This window comes from Pleurodeles waltl, chromosome 1_2 (assembly GCF_031143425.1).
Source record: "Pleurodeles waltl isolate 20211129_DDA chromosome 1_2, aPleWal1.hap1.20221129, whole genome shotgun sequence".
In the NCBI taxonomy this organism is placed as follows: domain Eukaryota; kingdom Metazoa; phylum Chordata; class Amphibia; order Caudata; family Salamandridae; genus Pleurodeles; species Pleurodeles waltl.
In genome coordinates, this window is record NC_090437.1 from 1,304,327,757 (window position 1) to 1,304,348,176 (window position 20,420).

Below are 20,420 nucleotides of genomic sequence, written 5' to 3' on the forward strand. Positions count from 1 at the left end.
TCATACTGTTGAATTTCTCAACAACACCATTACTGGCAGGATGATACACCGGTGTCTTCTTCTCTTTAATGCTATTTAGTGTAAGACAGTGGTTCCCAACCTGTGTTCCAGGGACCCCTGGGGGTCCACAAAGCCTTCTCAGGGGGTCCGCGACTGCTTAGAAAATTAAATAATATTAACAGATTAGGTCCCCAGCTTTCAGTAATGACTCAGTGGGGGTCCCTGGATTTCAATAATGAATCAGTGGAGGGGTCTCGAGGTTCCATTATTGATAAAGTAGGGGTCCACAGAAGTCAAAAGGTTGTGAACCACTAGTGTAAGAAACTCAGTAAACTTTTCAGCCGAAAATTGTGGACCATTATCACTCGAGAAGGAATTTGAAATTCCTTCCCTCAGGAAGGTTTTCTCTGAAAATGTAACTATGCATTTTGCATCTATATGTTCGCATATTTCTATTTCTGGCCATTTGGAATACATGTCTAGCAACACAATAATGTTTTTTTAACTCCATTCTTGTCCAGAAAAGGACCTAAAATGTCAATAGTTAGCATTTCCCAAGGGTATGCAGGTATCTCATTCAAATCGAGTGGTTTTCAATTCCTAACAAACTTCTCTATACTTTAATCAGTTCCTGGCCACTAGTAAAAACTCTTCACTCTCTTTTTGGACTTCACAATTCCTAAATGCCCTTCATGCATTAATCCTAGAATCTTTTGACATAAATGTTGTGGAGGAATTACTTTATTCTCTCTTAAAAGGAATCCTGAATTGGAGATTGACAATTCCTCCGTTAATTCTCAAAATTGTTTACACTCATCCAAGGCTTTTCCTTTTTCTGCCCACCCTTGCACTGCATGCTCAAAAATGTTGATCAAGATAATGTCTTCTTCATATCCTTCTTCCATTTACTCTCTGAAATAGCTCCAGTTTCACGTTCCACACCAATCACATTATTACCATCCATACACTTGCTTCTGGGGTTCCCCCTCCAACTGGTGACCTAATCAGAATATCAGCCTTCCTGGTATGTCTACCACTTCATAAGCATTATCTAATAGTTTTAGGGACATTCTCACTATATGAGGTGTGGCAGTGTTTGAAACATCAGTAGTCAAAACTTTTATCAACAGCGTGTGGTCAGTTCATTATGTAACTTTCGGGTCCCATATGAACTGCCTAAATTTGCTAGTAGCCCACACACACGCTAGCATTTTGTGTTCAATGATGGAATACTTTTCTTCTGGAGATGTCAGAGAATGGAGTGTGAAAGATAAAGTATTCTCTATTCCATTGCTTGAAGTTTGTGACAAAACTACCCCCAAAACCTTTCCACTGGCGTCAGTAGTCAGGATTGTGCGGGCTTTAGGATCACAACCATTGAAAGGAATAGCATTACAAATGTCTTCCTTAATTTTGCTTGCATATTTTTGTTCCATTCAAAACTGTTCTTAGCTTTCAACAACTGTCGAATAGTGTATATTTTTTTCCACAAAATGTTTTAGGAATTTTGCATAAAATTGTGCTAGTCCTACAAAAAATCTCACTTTGTCTTTGCAGGTGGAAGCTGGAGCTTCTCTTATTGATTCAATTATTTTCCTCGTGGGAGATATAACTTTCTCACTGATCTCATGGCCCAAATAAGTCACAGATTGTCCACAAAACTTGCATTTACTTAATTCAGCTGTCAACCCAATATCTTTGAGTTTTTTAAGTACTCTGTGCAAGTTATGATCAGGATCCTTTTTGCTTTTCCCCAAGACTAAAATGTAATCCTGAAAATAAACAACTGCAGGGATATCTTTCAAGAGTCTGTGCATTAATCTTTAGAAAGGCGCTGCGGCTAAAGACAGACCAAATGGCATGCAGACAAACTGGAACCACCCCATTGGAGTGATAAAAGCAGTTAGCTTCCTACTTTCAACTTCTAATGCTATCTGGTGGTAGGCAGAAGTTAAGTCAATCATAGAAAACCATAAGACTCCTTTGGTTTTAGTAAGCAGATCTGAAATCTTAGGCAATGGACATTTGCCTATGATTATGTTCTTGTTTAGGTCTCTTAGATCAATGCATAATCCTAATTTACCATTCTTTTTCCTGACTATTACTAACGGTGCGAGCCATTGAGCCCTTTCAATCAGCTTTATGATGCCTTCTTTTAATAGCCTTTAATAGTTTTTAATTTATTTCTTCCCTGACACTTAATGGAATGTTAATGACTTCATGACTCACAGGTTTTGCATCATCCTTTAACACTATTCTATGTACAAAATTCTTTAATTTACCAATTTGACCTGAAGACACTTCAGGGAAATCTCACTTAGGTTTCTCCACCAGATCTTGTTTTGATTCCTCTAATGAAAGTATTTGATCTACTTCATTGGGATTCAAGACTATATATAAGGCTTTTTGATCCATCCATCCCAAAACAGAAGGTCCCACCTTCGCCACATACAATTTACTCATGGTTTTCCTACCCCTAAACTTAAATGGTAACTTACAGTATCCTAACACAGGAGTTTTCTCACCTGTGAATGTGACAAGATGAATGTCTGTATCACTCAGTTGCTTATTAACTACTTCTGTACATTTTTCTTACCACATTTACCTATTGATGATAATTTAAAGTAACCCAGAATCAGCTACAATCGTTATGCCAACTCCTCCTATAGTCATCTCCCACATAGATATATTTTTTTCTATATTGTCCAAATGTAATTCAGGGCACCCAGTGCACAACACACTTTCAGCATCATAATTATTTTCTGACTGATCAGACTCAGATATTTCAGAAATCAATTTCACACTCTGGGTTTTCTTATTTTTTTCTACATACTTTTGCATAATGTCCTATAACACAGCAGTATAAACATTTGATTTTAAGTGCAGGAACAACTTTTATTTTTTAGGAGATGGCCTTTACTACCACACCTGAAAAAAACTAACTTATTTTTACTATGTCTGCTAGAGACCTTGCAGATTGCCTCTTTCTCTTTAATATCAGATGAGGTTGCTCCACTGCGCATCTTTTTGACAATTCACTCTTATGAGGTTGCTCCACTGCGCATCTTTTTGACAATTCACTCTTTTTGACTAAAGCAATAATAATAATAAGATCCACCGTCATATCTTGTAAGTTAGTATCATTGGTGTTCATTATAATTTGGTCACGTATGAGATCATATGTTCAGAATTTACAAGATACTGCTAATTTCTTCAGGGCTGAAACAGAGTCCTCTACTGATTCAGACTTTCCTTGTTTCCTCTGGAAGAAATTGTGCCTGTCAATTGCTGCACAAACCACAGGCTGATAATATCCATCTAAATCTTCTAAAGCATTAAGAAAAACATCTTGTTCCCTGCCAGATCTTACTTTTTTCCCATTTGATTAAAAACTCTTAATCCTTCTGGCCCTAAACTGTGTAGAAGAATTTTCTTCTTCCTGGCAGCAGAAAATTCTTCTGATCCTTCTTCTTCTATAGCAGAAATGTAGTTAAGGAAGTACTCTTTCCATTCTGGCCATTTCATTTAGGGGTCCCCTGGACATGGCAAAAATGGCAGAGAAGGAGTAGGTGAAAAGGTTCGGGAACACATGACTAAGTATTATGCTAAAGTAGTAAAATATCAATACTTCAATTGGTCCCTAATGTAAGTATATTTATAACTCCAAAAACACTTTGGTGAATGTGGATTAACAGAATGCTATTCCAGTTCATAATACTGTTTTTACCATAACATACTGTACAAAGCATGGTTATTAAATTAGAAGAAACGCTTGTATAAAAACAGAAATTCCTTGAAACATGCAAAAGGTGTGCGTGTCACTGACAATTTAATATTAGAAAAAGTGCATGTTACTGATGTGCGTGTCAAGTGTTCACACAGATGTGAAGGTGTGAGTGTCATCGAATTTTACTACCATATGTTTATTTTGACAGATGTGTGACTCGCTGTTGAAAAACACATTTGTAGACAAACTTTTGAAGTTGTGCGTGTCACCGTGCTCTGTATTGTTTGCTGCATTGCTATAATTAACATGGCACACTATTGGTGTGAGTGTCATGGCTCATTACATGTCGGAATGAAGCTGCTGATACACTTTGCACCGTCAACAAAGATGGCCACCATGTACTGACGTAATAAGCACTTGTTGGGAATCTGCGTGGCTCTGTGACAAACAGCTCTACAGGATGTGTCTCAAAGAACTGCAAATCTATTAGCTGCAGTGTGGCTGAAACACATTGGACATCTCACACGCAGAATCTCCATGGAAACGCTGGTGCTCAATCGCAAAGCGTGGTCCTGCAAGCTTGTACCAATCCATACACACTTCAGCTTAAATATACAACAGCAGACTGTATACAATCTGCTTCCCCTCTGTGCTCACAGGGAGCAGCCCAGCTTCGCCTACTCTCCCCCGTCTCACTGTTACTCTCCTCATCTGTCACTGGTCAGTAGCATGTCACGGTCTTATAGCACGGAAACAGGTCAGAACACGTCTTCGATCTTGCACAGACACAGGTTCTCAGCTCGTTGCCAATATGTAGTGATGAAGCTCACGAAAAATGGTGATTTTAAGTACTTATTTTGTTACAAAGGGAAGAGCATGCAAGTATGTCCTTCACTAGCGAAGTCCACCTCAACTGTTCTGACTGTCACTACAGCATTCCAATAGAGCTTCATGATTATTCCCTCGTGCTGTTCCCTGACAACAGTACTTGACAAGACCACACACACAAGTCATTCCTGTACCACCAGAGGAGTAACCACAGTCACTACACTGACCAGCCATCAAATGACAGCAGAAACCATCATAACAGGGTCAGGCAGATCCCACCGTAGAGTCCATTGATATGAATGAATAACTGGATGTGAAGTTGTTTTGTAAATTTTGGGACATGGGAACTGGTTGGTAGAATTCTCAAACGCAGTTAAGAATGACAAAGGTGAGTAAACACCCTTAAGGATCACTATATACCCACATGTGATCGTTTGAGCTGCAATCTACAAAGCGGTGACCATACTTAGTTATCACTACTGGAGGTTCACTGTGCAGATGGTATGTAGCATCCTTCAGCATCAGTTCCTTGTGTGCAATGGCCTGAACAGTAGATGCACAATGAAAGCACAGGAACTGAGGCATAGGTTCTGACATTGTTTGCACATTTGCGCAAGAAAGTACAGGGCAGAAAGTGAATGTTCATGTCATGTATGTATGTATTGATATTTATAAAGCACAAACCTAGCTAGGGAGCAACAGAGCTACTGTTTGATTCAGCCTCTGTATACAAATAAAAGACACTACTCTAAGTTCAGTCAACAAAATAATTCTAGGTGCTGCCTCTGCTGCTCCGGACGCAGCTCATCTGCCACATCAGTGATTGTCTGCCACGCAAGTGGCTTTTTTAACAAGCATTGGAAAGCCAAAAGGTCTTGCATTTGAGACCTACTTGTTTTACCAATGCCTTTTAGCGATGCTGTACACTATAGAGGAAAAAAGCTAAACACCAGCAGAATGACGGATGCACTATTTGCTTTGCAGACGCCACTTGGATTGGTAAATAAAAAATGAAAAAAAATTTTAGCACAAAAATACGAAATATAAAAGGACCAATGTTTGGAGTGAGTGGGAGACCAGGTGGGGGGAGGAAGGGGGAAAGTAATGCATGAGGGAGACAGCAGTACTGGGTCGGGAAGACACATTCGATGGAAAGAAGAACATGGAGAGCTGGACTTGAAGCACATGTGAAACAGACCAGCGCATAAGGGTGAGAGCAACATGGGACAGGGAAAAGCAAACAAGAGCAACATGGGGCAGGAAGAAGGATATCAGGGAGAGAGCAACATAAAGCTTAGGAGTATAGGAGAGGTACAAAAAAGAGAGAGCAAAAAGCATGTATGTGAAACAACAACATGAGTGCTGGGGGCACACAAATGAGAGAGCTGGGAAACACATGCACTTACATAGAGTATTTAACTAAAAAGAAAAAAGTTTCCTATATGTGAGCAGTAGAAGGATGCAAGTCAGCCAATCAAAGGGATGGTAAAGAGGCAGTATTAAACACAAGATGGACAAGAAAAGTCTTCGAATAACAAGCAAGCAAATGAGATTGTAAGCAATGGGCAGGATGTTAGTCACTATAAGTTCTTGGTAAACCTACAATAGGTCTTTCGAAACCAGACAACATTCACTGCCTGGTATGCGGCCAGGCCCTGTGCACAATCCCCGCTGGCGCCCTACCCACCCCAATGTGCACAGCCTTTGGCCATGCTAGGCATGAGGTTGGGGGCAGGGCCTGGGCTATGGCCCAGCCACCCACTGGCAGCCAACGGCAAGGGGTTATGCACATGGTCTGGCTCTAGGTTGGCACACAGCGCAGCCCATGGCTGACTATCTGTAATAATATAAAGGGAGTCATTTTAAGTAAGGCAGAAATTCTTGCTTTGTCAGAAAGTCACCAATAACTATCATCAAACGTACATTTGATAAATTCACACAATGTTTAACAAAAGTGACTATAGTTAAGTATTTTCAATAAGTCCTTTTTTGTCTATTTTTTATTAGTTTTCAAGGCACAAAGTACAACCATAGAACAAACCTCTAGAGGTCCCTTTGCTCCAGTGAAAGATCATACAGCTCCAGCTTGGAGTGCTTTTTAAAAATTACTGTTTTTTAATGTTTCTGAAGGGCTTCTGCACCACCAGTAGTAAAGTATGTAATTCAAAAAAGGTTTAGGGCATAATGGGCACTTCTTGCCGGAGTAGTGAATAATAAATAAGTAATTCCTGCCTATTTTTTTAATTTTGAGAGCTACAGTGGGAGCCCCAAGGCTCCCCACTACCCCCTCCAGCACCCAAGGTGGGTGCCGGTGAGAGCCAACATTTTTATTTATCACTGGGTGCCCTGGTGCCCACCAGGGGCACCCAGAACATAGTAGTTGTTGGGGGCAGTTGATGGGGAGCACCAAGGCTCAGGCAGCCACCTGCCAGTTTCCCTGGTGGAAAAGCCAGCCTCTTTAATTACGGGTGGGTGGCCCCATAGGTCACCCATAATAACTCTTGCATTGGGGCTGCGAGGGCAACCCCAGAGCCCCCGCAGCTCACGGGAGCCAGATCCATTGCTTTGATCCTGTTCAGGGAAGCAGCATTTTTCAGTGTTCCTGCCCATGCGGGAATATAGTTGAGATCCCTGCCTGGGAGAGTGCGAGCAGAAACTAGATTCCTATTCCCTGGCTGCACTCTCCCAGGCAGGGAAGACATCCCCTGGGACACTGCGATCGTGATGCAGGGAATGGGCTCCCTGGAGCCTATCTCCAGGGACGGGGGACTCACACACACCACCCCCACAAAAAGAATAAGGAAAGGGAGCTGTAGCCCCCCTGACCAAATATATAAAAAATGCATCAGGTCTGCCCTCTCCCGGGCGCTGGCCCACCGGGTGGGGTGGATAAAGAAAAGGCAGGGCACCACAATCTTTTGTATTTTAATCAGCACCACGAATCCTCTGTGCTGATTTAAAAAATGTGTTTTGGCCCCCTGGAAGACAGGGGCTGAGTCCCTGAGTTCTAAAATGGTTGCCATCACATCTTTGTTGATGTGATGACAACTAATCAGATCTTACCTCAAGATCTATTAGCCAAGCGGATCCTTTGGGGTTTGAAATACACAAAGTTTTCGAACCTTAATTTTTCAAAAACTAGAAAACAAATTTACGCCAAATCATAGAAAGCACACTTTCTAGTCCAAGATCTAGCTTTCTGCCAAATTTTCTGTAATTCCATTCAGAAGCATAATGCAGCACACATAGAAAGAGGAAAAACATAGAGAAATAAAGATACTTCTCCTCCTTACACCTCACCTGGGGAGGCGCATCTTTTTGGCGCATTCCCAGGTTTACCTGTTCTTGTATATGTTTGAATGTGTCAAAATCCACAGACGTTGCATGGGAGCACCCATGCAACACCCATAGAAACACCCATGGAGACACCTTCGTAGCTTAGAGTAATGCGATTTGTGCTGCGTTACATTACTCGAGATTTAGGTCGCCACGCAGGGCCATGCATTTTTCATTTGCCTGACTCTTGCACCACATTGCATGGTGCAAGAGCGACGCAAAGTGTCTCATAAATATGCCCATCAGTTTATAATGGGGTAAAGACTGTTTTTAGAGATGGAAAAGGCAGCCATATTGTTTTACTACACTTTGGCTGTGTTCAGTGTTAGGGCCTTAGATATAGGTAAGTGGTAGGTCCCTACCTATTACCACTTTACTTAGGTGGTAAAGGTAGAGAAATCTATTTATATTTTTTATGTATTTTTAAATAATGTTATGGTCATGTTATGCAATAGTTTCACATAATTTTGTGAATTCTGAAAAAAAGTACCTTAGTTACAGATATCACTAAGTTTAAATGCTTTCTAACTTATAAAATACTTACCCTACGTAACTGCAGTACCCAAAAAGCATCATATCTGCACCATAATGTATAATCCTGCCAAACTTCATGTAAATCCATTACGTTGTGTTTGTGCTAAGTGAAATACAATAGTCTATGGAATATGCACGGGTGGAAAAATCATTTCGGGACCCTTTTTTATCTTTGCGCCCCCTTAAGGATTCACCACACAAATTTACATCATCTCAAAATGTAGAAAATGCTATAGGTCTGTAACGTTTTGTGGTGATTCGTCAAACGGGTGGAAAGTTATTAGGAAGCTAAGATGTGAGGAATTCCTATTTTTGGGAATACCAACTATCACTACAGAGTGGCAATCAGATTTAATGTCATTTCTTTCTTTTGATCTATTGTATTTGTTATGTATTTGCCGATTGGTTTACATGATCATATGACCATAAATGTGTCTTTTAGTTGTTCATGTGGTAATTCTGAAACTCTGCATATGGAATTTAGTTTATTTTTTGAATTTCCTTGCTATTTTTAGGAGGATTGTGCTACATATGAAGCCCAAAGTGAATGAAAGCCAACCATTGTTATAAAAATTAAGATTGTTATTTTTTCCTAAGGGCCAATTAGCATGTCCTCCATAAAGTAGTTTGTGTGCTCATTGCAAGACCAATTTTGTTGCACAAGGGCAGTAGCTGAGTCCCAACATGGCTGCCAACACTTCCTTGTTGAATTGTTGGCAGCCAATCAGATCTCAGCACGAGATTGGGAGGGGTCGCCCATCCTTTGAGTCCCTATATATACAAATTTGGATTTTCATTAATTTATCTAAAACTATTGAATGGATTTACACCAAATAACAAAAAGGTTGCTTTCTGGACCAAGAGCTGCGTTTCTGCCAAATTTGGTGTAATTCCATCCAGTGGTTTCGGTGCTATTGCCTTTTCAAAATCCCTATGGGAAAACGCATTTTGGGATCGCCCATTTTTCTCAGCCCCCGCTTGGCAGATCACCCCGAAACTTTCCAGACATCAGCTGACATGACTGACAAAGTTTTCTGAAAAATTCTGTGAAGATTCATCAAGCGTCGCCATATAGGCAAGTAAATAAAAGCTTTTTTTTAGAACATCTAGGTCCTAACTATGAGTACCTCGTATATGTATATATATATATATATATATATATTATTATAGGATATATATATATATATATATATATATATATATATATATATATATATATATATATATATATATATATATATATTATTAAAGGATACATACATATGATCATCTGCACCTTCTTTCCTTCAGACTTCGAATCCCATCTTTGCTGGGCCTGGACGGTTTCAATCAAATACGTATCTTACCTTACAAAGTGAATTACAATCACTAACTATGTTTTTCCTAAAACAAATATTTTTAAAATTCCACAATCAGGCAAGGCAGAGAATGAGCCTACGCTTGGTGCCCCTGATCATGGCACCAGGGCGTGCGTCATTGTATCCCTCCGCCGTTCGGAGAAGCCCTCTGTTTATTACAGCATGTCCCGTTTCATAACAAGCCTGTGATGGTTTTCACATTGCGCCCTTTTCAACTCCTTGATGGACGGCCCCAGCCGGTGGCCACCGTCCTGGTGCTGAGCGCCTCTGTATCCGCATTTGGAAATGATTTCTTGGGAAATGATTGTAAACATTCTTCTGGATGCAACAGACGTAAACAGGAACTGCATATTGAAAACACTCGCTCCAAAAAGTATGTTTGGTGATGAAATTCAACGCGGCTGTTATTGGGATGGACTTCCTTCGGCGGCGCCTCTTGTTAACCCACTTTTATTTAAAAAATCAAATAAAAATCCAGTTTCCAGTGCCCGATTGAGCGAGAGACGCAATCACGTCCAGGATTTACGCGTAGGCCGGGTAGAAAGTGCACTGTGTGGGCTCCTTTTTACGCCAGTGGCGTAACGAAACTTAAGTTGAGGGGGCTCCCAGCAAAGCGCATGAAGGGGGTCTCCTGACCCAGTTAGGAAATTTCAGTCAGGCCAGGAGCCCTCTGCCGGTGCCCAATGTGCTGTGATGAGGGCTACCCCTCCCACCGCACCACGGGGCTGCGGGGGCTGTTGTTACGCCAGTGTTTTACGCAGGGATGGGAATACCGAGGCCTACGGTAACTACCCTGCTATTACCGCCAACTGAATTTCAGCAGGTCAAACGAACTGCTGACATTTCTAGTTGAACTCATTCCATAAATTCGAACCCATTCCATAAATTCGAATACATGTACAGTTTGGGCTAGAACGTTCAAATTGTGCGTGGAATTGTTCATTTCTAGGGGAAAACTTTGGGACTTACATCAGACCCCATTTGGGGGGGCGCAGGACAGGCAAGAGCTACTAGGTTCTGACCGAGGGGGTTGAGGTTGTATCCCTCAGATGGCTGGGGAGTTAGCCCTACTATGACTCTGCAAACTGGGCCAAATACCCTCCCTATCAGCTCTTGGCATCCATGCTATGAAAAGAAAGCAGTTTGAATGGCACCGAAAAATTAAATACTGCACAATTCAGTTTAAGTATTGTGATTCGCCTGTTGGAGCCACGCCCCCTCTCCCCCTTCTCTCCTGCTCTCTCCCACCCTGGTATTTGTAGTTACGCAGGAATCCTTTTCAGAAGCATGAATTAGGCACAGGTGCCGATTTTGTTTCCCCAGGGTTAAAATCCATAGCGGCAGATTCAGCGCCTTGAGACCCTACCGGGTGAGTAGCGCGCTTGACAAATTACTGATTGATTGATTCACTAAAAATTTGCGTTGGGCTTGTGCACTTTTGTGGCACAGCCCCAAGACAAAATCATTTTTATCATTGACTAAGCCGGACAAAGCCACTTTGCACAGCTTTGTGTGGTCGAGCAAATACAAAGTAACTCAAGGCAGCGCATAGCGCTTTACCTTGCGTTGGGAAGGTGTTCCGCACATACAGCACGGGTGTTCCCATGTGTTCACCCATGCTACACCTTCCCCAGCGAGGCGTAACAAGAACTAACGTTCTTTCTCCTCGCTGTTCCCTCTTTCCACATGCCCAGCATTCTGCAGCACACATAGAAAGAGGAAAACACCGTCCTTTCCTTCACAAAAACAATCCTGCTTGTAACACAGGCCTGTCTGTAACACGTTGGCGCTAGGAAGCACATAGTGTACCAGCTCAAGGAGAGAGAAGAAATGCTTCTTACCCTTTGTAAATAACAAGCATTTCTGCCATTTCACACAACGCAGCACAGCAAGTTGTGTCGCTGCGTTGCATTGCACGAAAGAATAGTGAATCTGCCCCATAATTTGTTCACTTTTGTTCCTTCCCCTCGTGTTGTAGTGAGCTCATTTTGGCATGTTGCAGCTGCTTGTTCCCAACTGCAGATGGAGACTTGAGCGCTCTCCTGCTTCCCCTTTAGCGCTCGTAGAGGAGGTTGGGAGCAAAGCATGTATTCAGCGTGCGCAGCTTTTCTAGGAAAGGTTACTGCTTAACAGGCCTTCGGGCAGGAACCGGAGGTGCTCAGCATTTGCAAACTTCTTCTGCCTGCTACCAGCGGAGAACACAATAAGGCAGTTGCAGCCTGCCTTGGGCCAGAGCAGGGATCACAGAGCAAGGGAGCTGAAGCCCAACTCAGGCCAGGGTGCGACTCAGCAGCGAGGCAGCTGAAACACAGCATGGGCCAGTTCGGTTCTCAAAGATGTCTGCGGAAAGTCCGGGAGACCCACTAAAGCACAGGTACCTCCTGCCTTCACTCTTTATGACAGTATACTTCACTTGGGTGCATCTGAAACCAGGAACACACTAGGCTTCTGTTCCTGGATAGTAACTCCCCGGGCCAGGCAGACTCCGTCCATTTCCCAGCAGAGAGGCAGGCTTCTAGGCCCTAGCCAGACCCTTACCTTCTTCCAGTAGTAAGTGCAGACTTCAGACGAGGTCCCTTCCCCTCTGAAAGAGTGGTTCTTAGACAGATACCAGTTTAAGTCACACAGCAGTCTTTCTAGTACTCTGTGGAGCACACCGTTAGTTGGCCATGAAGAACTTTGAAGTGGAACAAAGTGGAATGATTTTCATCTCACTCATACTAATTTTCTCAACAGATAATGCTGACCCACTGCCTCAAACATCACAAGTGGTTTGGGATGGTTCTCTTTAAAGTGTCCTTCTCAGGCTGCTCTCCAGAAACTGCCTTTGCGTACAGTGATGCTTCTCATAGCAAGGAACACTGGTGCTGTCTCCAAGCTGGAGCATCCACACATGGACATAATGAGGCGTCAGGTTTCTCCGCCTGACTGTCAGTCTTCCTTAAGACATACTGTCATGAGTCTTCCTGAAGAAGTAATTGGGGACAGACAAACCTGGCCTAGCAGAATCCTCATCTTGCACCGTAGAACTGAAGTACTTATTCCCACTCCTGCCATAAGCCAAAGAGCAGCGCTCAGGAAAAGCTTTTAAGCAGCCCCTTGCTAATAAAGTCTTCAAGTAATTTCTAAAAGTAGCCCTGTTTCCATCCTCATCACTTCACTGTCTGCATCCAGTGGCCATATTGCAAACAGTCCATTTCCACTGTCTAAGAAATCTGTCCTCATTCTCTGTCTTGTGCTGTGCCAAACCCGGACTTCCAAAATGGTATCCCATGGCCGCCATTACTCAGACTCATACGCACATGTACTACATGCGTACTATACACACGCTCACTTGAAACGTACACAGGATTTCAGCAGAAAGTTGTGGGTTTCACATACTAATGGAACTTTACTCAAGAGGGGCCAGTAGGTCACACTGTAACTGACAGAACAAAGGTCTGGTTGACTGTACCATCACAAAACATGGTACGCTGCCATCACCATAATGGATGCTACACTCAGGACATGGACAGTAGTCCTCTGTCTACTATGAGGCATGCTTGGTGAGCCAATCAAGGCCACAAGACAGGTCCTGGTCCTCTCATTTACAGAGATAGGCCTAGGCCTCTGTGCAGGTGCTAGAGTATCATAACACCAATATCATAATAAAACTCAGGATACCACTTACACAAGCACTAGGGCACAGAGGGCAAGGGGCACATTCTAGATCACCATGCAAGGAGCATTTCCATCCCAACAACTTACGTACTGCACTCTGCAATATTTATCTTCACCAGGCCAATTAAATGTTTGGACCTATTCTGGGTACTTAGAAGCAAAGGCATAATCAGAAAAATTCATGTTTCCAAAAGTAAATGATTCAACCTAATGTGTTTATGGCGTTCCCTCCAATACCTTATGGACCAAGTCCAAATACCAGAAAAGAGGGCACATTTGCATCAAAGAAAACCCAACAAACGCATTGATGAACACATCAAAAGTAGATGAGGGGGTTGTTTCACTTTTATGACAAAATGTGACCTAGACATAATTACAAAAACCTAAGAACAACCACTGGCGAACTAACAAAATCAAATATGCACAGAATAACAAAACATAACATATTTCAAAGTATACTTGACCAAGGTGTCAAATCCTCTCAAGGCCATTGGGTTAGTCACATCATATTTATGTGCACATGTATCTGATGAGCCACACAACTGGTATTTGCATCCCACCTAAACTTCTGGAAGTAAAGGGCACAAAACATAATGACAACAACATCCCCGCCAACCGACAAACACTATCATGTAGATAAGCATTGGCAAAATCAATAGGTCTGGTGTCGTCCAGCCTTTCAGGGTTGTCAATACTTGATTTGCATTGTCTTGGTTTTTGTAAAACCTTATTGGTATGGGAGGTGCTGGACCTATTTCAATTAAAAAACATTGGCTATTAGCAAAAGTATTCTTTAGTTTAAAAAAAACTCACATTGCTTCATGGAAGAGACCTACCTTGTGTTTGGCATGGATGTGCTCCCGGAGAAAGCACAGAATGCGTGACTCCCAGTGAACTTAGTCAATGGTTGAAGTAGGCTGACCATTGCCCTATGTTGTATGGGTAGAAGAAAAATGTGAATGACACAATAGAAGACCAATAGATTAATAGGGTTGGCTGAAAGCCCCTATAACTAAGTATAATCTGCTTCTAAGTTTATTAAAATTAGAAGGTCTTGAAAAGACCTAAAAGTTATGGCTAAGCCAGACCTAAAAGGAAAATCTCAAACAAAATGGAAACATTTGAACATTAGGGAGGTACTTCATGCAATGTAATACCTTGAGCACCCATAGGCCATTAAAAGTATGAGATGTATTTATAAACGCCCTACGTGGACACTTATTGACCCCTTCAAATATGAAGAGTGCAGTACATAAAATTCAATAAATATAGCAACCAAATATTTACTTTATTTTCTGCACATTCATAGCAGTGATCATTGGGACAAAGCAAACCAGCTATAATGAGAATGACAACCTGCCATGGAATGGCAAAATAGAAAATAGAAATAAACAAAGGTAAGAAAGACTGAGAACCGTAATAACCCCATCTATATGATTCACCCATAAATAGCTTATTAAACCACAACAACTGTGCAGAATGACATAAAAGAGCTGCAGCGTTGACAAGGAAACACAAGAGAAGATGAGAGTTGGTGTCTAAGATGCTGATCCTTGAACTCATAAACTTGGGTTCTGATTAAACCTCAGAACCTGAGCAAAGAATCCTGTGATGCTGGGCAAATCATTTTCTCTATCAGTGTCTCAGACTAAAAATATGAAAAACACAATAAACCGTGCAAAGTATATAGTGTGAGAGCTAATAATGTCCCAATTTCATGGTCCCTTGGCCTTCTGTCTCTCATCTAGGCTTCACAACACTGCTAGATGCACAGTAACTCGTGTAAGAAATGTGCCTGCTGTAGTAAAAATGTTCTCTGTAAGCTACTCAGCAGCTCCTTTGAGTAGTAATAACAATAATTTACAAGTACATACAGCCAAGAGCAAAGTCCCTATGCTCAATAGCAGCAGCCGGAATACAGCACTATTCCCTTCCCGAGTGGCCTGCTCCCGGAAAACTGAAGTAGGAATCTCGAAAGGTAGGGAAGTATGGATTTTCTATACCTAACTCCACATATATGTACCATGTCAATATATATATATCTTCAAAGTGCATAGAAGTGAAGTACAATATATCTATACTTCCTCTCTATGCGGTTACCTTTCAATATTTTATCCCTCTATATTCTGTCCACAATATTAGTGTATTTTTAGCCTCGATAGTCTGTTGTACAACCTGCTGGAACAGCTACCAGACTAGCCTAGCACAGCAGGCCATGGCATCTGCTCATCAAGATACTAAGGGAGTGCACAGCTGTGCCCACTGGCACCTGGAGCCTGGGCCAGCACTTTCATGAGGTAAGGTAAGGCACCTGCCCTGGAGTGCAACTCTGTTTTGGCCCAAATTACTACTAGAAACAGCCTAAAGAATTGCCTTATTTCAATACATGAGGCCCTCCCCAGGAGGCAAAATTCAATTTTACCTAAAGCTCCTCTCCCTTTTGGCTGGGTTCACGTTCTAGAAATAGCCCATACCTAGCACACACATACATGCATTCATGCATGCACACATGGAGCACTCACAATACTCCCACTGTTCTCATCCCACTTTGCCGTCAGCAGCCCAACTAGATCCATTGATAAAACTACTTTCAGGAGCATTTGCTCATTGAGTATTTTATAGAGCTTAGTATTACCCTTGTAAGGGATTCTTAGAGCCATATTTATGGCAAAGTGACGCAGCAGCGCAGCAAAGCAAGTCGCATTGCTACGCTGCATCACAGGGAAAGGGCAGGAATGCACCATACTTAAAAGAATACTACAAATTCCTGTCTTTGTCTCTGTGCTAGCGCCGTTTTGGCTGCCTAGTAACGCACACACCCTTGCACCATGGTGCAAGGGTGCCTGCATTATAATGACATTTGTTTTTGTGCAGGAAGGTGCACCTTCCTGCACACAAAAAATTCCCTGAGTAATTTTCCTCTTTCTGTGTGTGCTGCAAAATGCAGCACACATAGAAAGATAAAAAAGGAGGATAAATGAAGATATTTCTCCTTGTTACGCCTCTCCTGGGAAAGCATAGCATTCTGGCGCATTCCTAGGTCTACCGCTTCTGATAAATTTGGAAATCCGTCAAAATCCATGGATGTTGTATGGGAGTACCCACACTGCACCCATTGAATACCTCCCTAGGGAAGAGTAATGCAACACAGCAAATTGTGCTGTGTTGCTTAATTCAAGCTTTATGAAGCCCCTCAGGGCCCCACAAGGTGGCGTTGCGTGGCATCATACATCTCATTTTGGGCTTGCGACGCGCTGGCTCCATGTTGCATGGTGCAAGAGCGACACATCTCCCCTTTTAAATATGCCCTTCAGTGCTGTAGAAAACCTGCCAAAGAGTAGTAACAACTATCTAGAGTCAACGCAAGACTTGCCAAAAAGGTAACTGCAAGGTACACAAAGGACAGACTTCACGCTGAAATGGTCATCGTCCAATCCAGTGAGGCTTGGAGGATCGTCTCATCTCACGGGGATTGCAAAGCCATGTCACTCGCCAAGCACTGAAACATTGTTATGTGAGGATTCCCAAGTGAATACAATGCTTGCTGGTGGCCAAAACGTAGGTCACATACAAGCATGAAGCACATAGCTCATGGCACACGTAACCAAGATGGCTACCATGTTGGGGACTGACTATCAGTGTTACTACTCTTCCTCATTCTAGATGATTATTAAAAATAAAAAGGAACTTAGGCCCATATTTATACTTTTTGACGCTAAACTGCGCTAACGCAGTTTAGCGTCAAAAAATTTAGCGCCGTCTAACGCCATTCTGAAGCGCCATGCGGGCGCCGTATTTATGGAATGGCGTTAGCCGGCGCAAGCAGACCGGCGCTGCCTGGTGTGCGTGGTAAAAAACCACGTAGACCAGGCAGCGCCGGCGTTGGGCAAAAATGACGTTAGGGCGTCTTAAAATGGGGCAAGTCAGGTTGAGGCAAAAAAATCGCCTCAACCCGATTTGCGCCATTTTTTTACGACGCCCAGATGCCATTTCATGACTCCTGTCTTAGTAAAGACAGGAGTCATGCCCCCTTGTGTCCCCTGGGCATGGTCATTGGGCATAGTGGCATGTAGGGGGGCACAAATAAGGCCCCCCTATGCCACCCAAAAAAAATTAAAAAATATAAAAAATTATACTTACCTGAACTTACCTGAATGTCCCTGGGGTGGGTCCCTCCATCCTTGGGTGTCCTCCTGGGGTGGGCAGGGGTTGCAGGGGGGGTCCCTGGGGGCAGGGGAGGGCACCTGTGGGCTCATTTTGAGCCCACAGGCCCCTTAACGCCTACCCTGACCCAGGTGTTAAATAGTGGCGCAAATGCGGGGTTTTTTGACCCGCCAACTCCCGGGCGTGATTTTTGCCCGGGAGTATAAATACGACGCATTTGCGTCGCCGTCATTTTTTTAGACGGGAACGCCTTCCTTGCATCTCATTAACGCAAGGAAGGCGTTCACGCAAAAAAATGACGCTATTTGCCAATACTTTGGCGCTAGACGCGTCTAACGCCAAAGTATAAATATGGCGTTAGTTTTGCGCCGAATTTGCGTCGAAAAAAACGACGCAAATTTGGCGCAAACGGAGTATAAATACGGGCCTTAGTTTCTGCACCATTCAGTATTAAAGTGATTGACAAAGATGCCTATAGGTGACTGGAATAGGTTCTAAACAAAAAATGTACTGCCGACCTTACAACAACCCCATGATTTTGTCCCAGTGATAATCAGGTTTGTGCTGATGAAACAGTCTGAAGCTTCTTAAGTCCCCATTCAGTTCATACAAATTGTATCTTAGCAAGTGGACTTGTAGCAGCATGTACTCATTCACACCTTGCAAATAGACTGGCCGTCCATGGTTTTGAGAATGGGTATATGGCCTTTAATGTTACGGATTTTCGGTTTACAACCTTCATAAACATTTTTTGGGGGTGCTGTCTGTTACAAGTTGGGTTTCTGGTTGTCAGAGTACGCACCCTGTACAATTAGGAGCCACAAATCCTAATCGGGGTAAGTCAGATGCAGACTTAGAGATTACTTGTGCTCACCCTGTGGGAGCTTGGCAAAGAACAGTCAAGTTAATTCAAAGAGGCAATGTGTAATTTATATGTGCAACATATACACAGTAACACAATGAAAACACCACAAATAGATTATTATATTCTGAACAAAATGAGACCAAAATGACAAACATCTGATAAGTACAAGTCGAGATATGAATTTTAGACGAATACATGTAAAAATAGCTCTTAGAAACAAATAGTGCTTTAGGGGTTACTTGAGGTCGTGCTGGTTTGGGGAAAAGTCAACAGTTCAAGCCGACTTTGATCCTGATTGCAAACACAAGATGCAGAGTCGATGCGTCAGTAGATACATCGATGTCACTCCAGCACTCAGGGGATGAGTTGATTTTTCATGTGTGTTGATGGCGATGAGTTGGTTTCCAAAGATGAGCATTGAAGCTGCGATGCATTGATTCTGAAGCCGATGTGCTTGGTTTCTCCACGCTGTTGAAGGGATGCATTGATCGTCCTTCAGTGATGCCGCCGATGCAGTGGTTTCAATGCTGCATTGATGCCAATGCGCTGCGTACTGCAACCAGTATGCAGGGGATACATCGCTCGATGTGGCGTTTCTAGAGCTGCTACTTGGACCCCAAGTGCAAATCTCAGATTTTACTCCAGCAACAGGGCCGATGCATCAGTTGTTGCTGCCAACAGGCAGGAAATGTGTTGATTTCACTGGTGCAAGTATCTGTGTCCACTTCTATTGAACCAGGCATAGCAGCAGGGGACAGACTTTGATTTCTCTTATTATCAACTACGGAAGGCAAGCCAACGAGACCTTGGAGATCCCTTTGAGTTGTAAGGCAGAGCCCAGCTCTCCTTCAGCAGGGTCAGAGAGCAGCAGGCAGCAGAGCAGAAAAGCAGTCCTTCCAGGTCAGCAGTCCAGCCGGGTAACAGCCCTTGATGCAGCACAGCAGTTCATCTGACAAAGTCCACTTGTACGTCTAGAAATGTCTGATTTGGTGGGGTTAGAGACCTAGGGCCATATGTACGAACACATTTTCCCATTGACACAGAATGGAAAAAACCCTTTGGTACATCTGGCCCCTAATACTTATACTCAAATATGCCATTGAAGTAGGGCTGACTTCAAAGAAGGGTCTTTGAAATGCACAAGTATCCTTTATTCCTCAGCCCTGGCTCCAGGCTATGGGTGGAGGGGTATCAGCCCTTTGTGTGGGGTCATTCACTACCTATTCAGATGTGAGAAATCGGGAATCATAGCTTAAAAGTGTATTAGGGAATTCCCAATGTTAACCTATGAAAGGAGTAGGCCTCACAGTAGTGAAAAATGAACATAGGTGTGCAGTGGTAAAGTGCTCAGTGTTCTAAGACCAACAAAAACAGGAGGTAAGCAGAAGAAAACATTTGTGGGAAGACCAGCCTAAGGATGTCAGGTCTAACACGATCAAACTGAAAGTTTGTAACACTGATTTGGCTATCATGGCAGCCAGCTGATAAGGTTTGATGTGCCAGAAGTATTTTTTACACATAGTGCAGTTTGCACTGCAGTGAGAAGGTGCAAGTCTGAGAAGGTACAAGTATGTTACACACTTCATCAAAGAGTGTGTGAACCACTGGAACATTTGTACTGCTTGCCAATTGTTCTCTGATATCATGGGTAGTACATAGGCTTTCACAAGTAACCACCCATATTTGTGATGCAAAACCTCATCTCCTAACAATAAGTGGGAAAAGTATTAGAGTTAGTCTAAGCATAGTATTTTGTGATGAAAAAATACCCTTCCAGTAAAAAACTTATACTAGACACGACACAGACAGGTGTGTGTGTGTGGGGCTAGGTAGCCTGATTGTGCACCGCTGATAAGGAGTAGATATGACACTTTCCTGCTCCCGTTCTCTCATTTAACACAGCGCAGCAACTTTGGCTGCTGTATTGTAAATTACTTTTGTAAATCTG